The sequence below is a fragment of the Alexandromys fortis genome, unplaced genomic scaffold, assembly GCF_014885135.2.
Source record: "Alexandromys fortis isolate MF-2015 unplaced genomic scaffold, M_Fortis_MF-2015_v1.1 scaffold_73, whole genome shotgun sequence".
NCBI classification, from domain to species: domain Eukaryota; kingdom Metazoa; phylum Chordata; class Mammalia; order Rodentia; family Cricetidae; genus Alexandromys; species Alexandromys fortis.
In genome coordinates this window covers 2674523-2680522 of record NW_026067959.1, presented here as the reverse complement: position 1 = coordinate 2680522, position 6000 = coordinate 2674523, and the positions used below count along the sequence as shown (strand labels likewise).

At 45.2% G+C, this 6000-nt stretch overlaps 1 long non-coding RNA gene across 2 annotated transcripts in view; it reads left to right on the top strand.

The window, feature by feature from the left end:
- Positions 1-2257: 2257 nt before the first annotated feature.
- Positions 2258-6000, top strand: part of LOC126507990 (uncharacterized) — a 50488-nt gene continuing 46745 nt past the window's right edge. For both annotated transcript variants that reach the window (XR_007593685.1, XR_007593686.1), the window contains exon 1: positions 2258-2539. This is a non-coding gene — a long non-coding RNA (uncharacterized lncRNA). The remainder of the gene's footprint in view (positions 2540-6000) is intronic.

The window sequence follows — 6000 nt, the reverse complement described above, 5'->3', positions numbered from 1 at the left end:
CCTTCCTTCCTTCCTTCCTTCCTTCCTTCCTTCCTTCCCCTCTCTCTTTAGTTTCTCTATCTCAAAAGGATCAAGACTTCTTTCTCTCTTCCTGCCAGGGGTGAACGTGGCTGTAAATATCTTCTCTACTCCCAATGAAGATGAGGGCACCTGTGTCCCTCAGAGACTTTGTTGCATTCTCAAGTCCTTTGTGTGTGCACTGGGAAGCCTGAGGGTTAAATGTCGCCTCTCTAAGAAAGCAATGCCTCTTTCCCCACACCGAGTAGCCTAATCCCACACTTTGTCTGAGCAGTGCCCTGGGGTTCCTGGCTGGCGGTGAAAAACAGGAGCAGAAAGTGGTTCTTAAGAAGGAAGCCTGGATTTTGTGGCTGAAAACTGACACCTAGAGATGCAAGAAGATCCTTGTTCAGTAAAGAAGCATCTTAGTCAGGTCATAATGGGAAATGGTAAAAGATAATAGATGTGATGTGGGTGACCCCAGCACTTAGGAGGCAGAGGCAGGAGAACTGAGGTTAACCAGTGCAGAAAACTAGGGTGAGAAACGCCTTAGGGATACCAGAATGGATGAACGGAGTCAGATGCTGAGCACACCCATAGGTGGACCATCCTAGCTCTCTGCAGGACTCTGTGGTTTCGGACTTCATTGCTTTAGCTCCTTCTGGAGCTCCAGGGCCCAGCCCTGGCCTGTTCGGTTGCTATGTTTGGTGTTTTTGCTTCACCATGGACAGCCCAAGAGAGCACATGCCATCGGCGACTGTGACACAGAATAGGTGGCAGAAGGACATAGATTATTAATCTTTGAAAAATGTGAACGTGTGTCCAATGCATCGTAATTATAGCCACTCCTTACCACCTCTCTCAAACTCCCTCAGGATACTACCAACCCATCTTCCTCCCAGTTTCATGCCATCTTTTATTATGAATAATAACTAATAATTCCCTGAGTTCAATTTGTGCCAAGAATGCAGACATGAGCTAGGGAATGGACAACATGTTGTTGACCACATTCCTTACACAAAGTGACTCTGTCCCTCGACAACCACCCACTGTCAGTAGCTCCTATTTTAGGAAGGTGCCCTTGTAAGCCCCTCTGTGTCCATGCTGGAATTTTAACAGGCTTGATCTTGGATGGGTCTTGTGTAGGCAGCCAGAATTGCTGCATTGAAGGGGGTGGGTAAGGCTGGTCTAGACGCTCCATCTACCACTGAACTCTTAGAGTCACCAGGTCTCAGCACTTTGACCAGGTTTGAGTCTTTGAATCAATTATTACCCACTGCAAAAAGAGAAACTTCTCTGGCTTCTCTGAGAGCAGCACAAATCTATGAGTATAAACATACATAATGAAAAGGCAGCTTGACACGTGGCCATGTAGAGAAACACCGGTAAGTACCCCTCTACCTCTAGAAACTCTGATCCCCCCAGATCTAGGCTTTTGAATAGGCTTCAGTACCAGCCATGAAATCCCTCCAATGGGACAGGTCTCAAATTCAAACAGAAAGTGTCTGGTTACCCCATAACCTCTGTGCCACTACTGTCCCAGTGGGCACAATTTGCTGGCAGATTGTTATTGTAGCGTGCAGGGTCCAGCCCTGGGTAAGACCACTGATTGTGTTTTCTCTCCCCTAGCCTCCTGGACAACACCAACCTCCTGCACTGTGAAAGCTCGCCATCAGGGAGAGAATATTCTGATCAGTTTTGAGATTGATTTTGTAACAAAAGTGGGTGGTGTCTTCAGCCCCAGAGCTTTTCTATCCAATATTAGCAACCAACATCAATGGCAATAGCTTTGCTGTTTTGGGTACCTCCATGGCCTCCCTGACCAATAACTTGGTGGGCAAAATTCCATGTCTGGCACCGAAATCTTCAGGGGCCTGGTGTTTTACCAGCAAAAGAACCAGAGAGTGAACAATGGAAAACAACCCCTCACATAAAACCTTCAAACTTGCTCTAGGCTCATTTTCTGTGCAAACAAATTCTATCCACCATATAGTGGCAGTAGAATTATCTACCACCCCGGAGGAGGCAGCAGCAGCAGCAACAACAGCAACAACAACAAAAGTAGAGATGTGTGCACCAGGTAGATCCCGTCCTTTGGCTGGAAAAAAGTTACATACTGCGATTGGGTCATCTAGAGATGCAATGCATGTTAGAAGCCAGTGGGGGTCAGCAGAGCTTCATCTCAGAGAGCATCCAGGCCCTGCCTACAGCTAACTCAGTGTAAAGCCAATGTAAACTCTTTTGGAGTTCACGTCTCTGACCTGGTAGAGCAGACTTGGAGAAAGAGAAGGCATTTAGTCTCCTGGACCTTAGCAAGGAGATTGGCTTTGACTTGTGTTTTCGTCTACTCATTCTCTTCCTATCCTGCTTTTCTCCAGCAATAAGCCCTCCGTGTATGGTGGATTTAGGGCTTCCCTGGACTCAGCATGTGAACACCTGGAATTGAGGACTCTAGCCTAACTTCTCGGATCCTTATCTCTTTGGTATGAACCACCCTCCTGCTTCAAGCTGTGGCAGTCTGAACACATTGCTGAAGCCCTAGGTGAGTATAAGTCATTCATAGATACGCATAAGCATCCCGGTCAGAGACAGCTTTTGAGAGCCAGCTGTATATAGCTCATTCTGTCACCTACTGAAGTGATGTCATGTGGATAGTTAGACAGGAACTATTGTTAGGATAATCAGTACAAAAAAAAAAAAACCCGGACAAATGACTTCAGTCAGGACCTTTCCCCATGTTACTGGCTTTCCAATACTACAATAAAATACCTAAGGCCATCAAATTTAAAAAGAGGAAAGGTTCACTTTGGCTCATGGTGTTGGAGATGCCAATTCACGATGCATCAATTTGTGCAGCAAAGCAAGGCAGAAGTGCGTCATGGTAAAGCAAACTGTTGACCACGTGGCCAGAATGTGCAGGGAGGGAAAGAGGAGGAGACCGGAGCTTCACTATCCCCTCTGAGGGCAAGTCCTATACACCCTCCTATTAGGCCTTTTGTCTTAAATATTTCAACCACCTCTCAGTAATGCCAAGCCGAGGATTAAGCCTTTCATACATGGGCTTTTCAGGGGATGGCATTCGAGATCCAAATTGTAGGGTTATTCTTGAAAACTAGTTGCAAAAACACCTGGGCACACATTAATGATTGCATATGTTGGATTCTCTGGCTGGAATGTATCTGTGAAAGAGGAAGGAACAGTTTCTGAGAGCTGAGAGGTTCTTCCAGTATATTCTAGAAACTATAGTCAAGAACCCCCAAAAGTGGTTTTCCTGTCAACATCAAGTCAAACTTTCCTACAAAACTTTTAATGGTCAGATGATGATGCTAAGTGGCCCACAAATCCATACACCTTCTTTTCCTTTCTAATCTTGGGTCTTGAGAAAAAGTCATATCTCTTTAGAGAGAAGCATTTTATTGTTTCTACAAAGTGTGTGTGTTTTGGGGGGCTTGGGGTGAGGGACACCATCAAAAGGAAATGGTGGCTATCTCTCTCTTTTGTGTCATCAGGAATCATTGAATAAAGCATGTTTGCTCATGTCATGTAATTGTACAACACAAGAATTTAAAGCCATAAAGTCAGCTTTGCTTAGGGAAGACAGTTTCCCAGGCATAGACAAACTCCCATCCAGTTCCTCAAAATTGCTGGGAGACATGGTCAGAGCTTGCTATAGTGCAATGTTTGGAGCATTTTCTGCACAGTAAACATTTTAATCTATATTCTTATTGTTGTAATGACATGATTTAAAAGAGGTTATGGGTCGTGGTAGTTTTCTGGCCATTTAGAGATGATGGACAAATAGGGATGGCGACTCATTGGGTTTGGAAAATAAGTCCAAGCTAGTGGATGAGAGAAACAGAGGCCAGCAAGTCATTGCCACAAAGTGAGGCAGCGGCAGGCTTCTCACTGTAAGAGAGGAAAGTAAAACAGAGAAGGAGAATTCTAGAATAAATTCTCTGCTGGGATTAGAAGTTTTGACTCTTCAAAAGTTAGAAGAAACTCAGAGCTTTCAACAGGTAGAATTAGATTCAGAAATAAAACATGTATCTTCATGTACCTGCATTCACAAACACATGCAGACACAGGTACAAACACATACATTGCTCATGTATTTAGACAGTGGTAAAGGTCACATAACATTGTAGACATGCTAATCACCAATAAGCTATGGTTTTGGCTTGTTTGTATGATTTGTTTTTTAAGACAGGGTCTCTCTTATAGCCCTGGCTGGTCTAGAACTCACTATGTAGACCAGGCTGTCCTTTAGTTTGCAGAGATCCACAGGCATCTACCCACTGGGTGCTGGGATTAAAGGCATGTGTGATGATGCCTGTTCTCTGAGCTGTGGACTTTAAACTGATTTATGTGATTTGAAGTTAGCTTTAGAGAAAAAGAAATGACAAAGAAATCAATTACCAGTGAAGGCCTGAGAAAACAGAAGTCAAGAGGTGGAGTTAGGAGAGCCCTGTTGCTCTGAGGATGACTGAATGAAGCTCTCTCTGGCATCACCAGCCTGATGCTGGCTCTTGGAGGGGCATGGGAAGGCTGATTCTGGGGTCTCTGAAAACTGGGGTCAGCTCCGACTGCTGGGACAACACTTGCAGGAAGTGCACCAAACAGAAAGATGCGTCCCCTTCCTCCCACTTGCCTTCACACCCCAAGGCTCCGATTGACAGGGTCTCATGGAAAGTCCAGGACAGCTCTGGTGTGGTCCAGCATGTTAAAAGGCAAAGGCCAGAGAGTTAGATTTGGAGTTGAGTAACAACAAATGAACGATTAGCACAGAGGAAGGTGTGGACAATTATCAACTCTTTTTCCACATGATTCGGGTCTTCTAAGAGTGCTTATTCTATCCTAAGCTAAATAGTCCTCATTTGGGAGGATTTATACAAGTAACTTTGCAAATCAGAAGCAAAATCTTGCCATCCCTTCATGCATGCTAATTCTTCATTTGAAAAATGTCCTCACCTTACAGTGCTTCCCATTGGCGCTTGGTATAAAGGCAGGAATTCTGTCTTCCAATACATGTGTGTGCACCCACCTTGCCCTTCAATCAGGACAGTGTCTCAACTGGAGGCTGCTCTCTCCTTTTCTTGGACTGACTTCTATTCTTCAGTCATAAAATCTTTTCTGTTACCAGCCTGTTTTCTAAATTCCCTAAGCCATGCCTGAAGGCTGACCTCTTGGAGTTATTGGCTGGGTTTCCACATGTGTAAATTGTGTGTGTCTGAAATAGTGACAAGGCTTCACCACTCCACTCAAATGAAATGAGATTAACTTTTTCTTTTTCAACTTTTGGAGACACAGGCTGACCTTGAACCACTGGTTCTCCTGGCTCAGTGGTTTACAGGGTTTGTCACCATGCCTGGCTAAACATTCCATAGTTGAGTTGTGTGGTACTTATCCTTCTGTGTCTGGTTTATTTCGCTTACCACAGTGATCTCTGTTCTCACCTATGCAGTTGCAAACGACCAGATGTCATTATATGGATGGCTGAGTTGCATTTCATAGTGCACGTGGTTTCTGATTTCTCGGCTCTTCTGAGCAGTGTCGTAGTGAGCACAGGAGTGAAGGTGCCTCTTTGACACGCTGGTTTATTTCCTGCCGCGCACCATGCCCCTGTGTCTGCGCTCTGTGCGCTGGCACCCAGTTTGCCAGCTTCGGGCAAGGGAACTGGAGGTTAAAATACGCAGACACAGACAGACAGAGAGACAGCAACACGGGTCATCCTTGAATTCCCCAAGAATGCCCCCTTTATTGTATTCAGGGGCAGATTATATAGAGATAGCCACGGCCCAGCCAAACCCGCCAGAAACCACTCTCCTGCCATCAGGAACTCCTGAAGGTCTCGAGCTCAGAGCAGCTGTAGGCACTCAGATCAGGGGATTACAAGAAATTCAGGATCTGGGGGCCTCACTGCTCCCAACAATTTCCCTTGGTTACCGATGTAGCAGTGGAATTATGGGACCATTTTGTGATTCTCTTTCCAGCTTTCTGATGGGC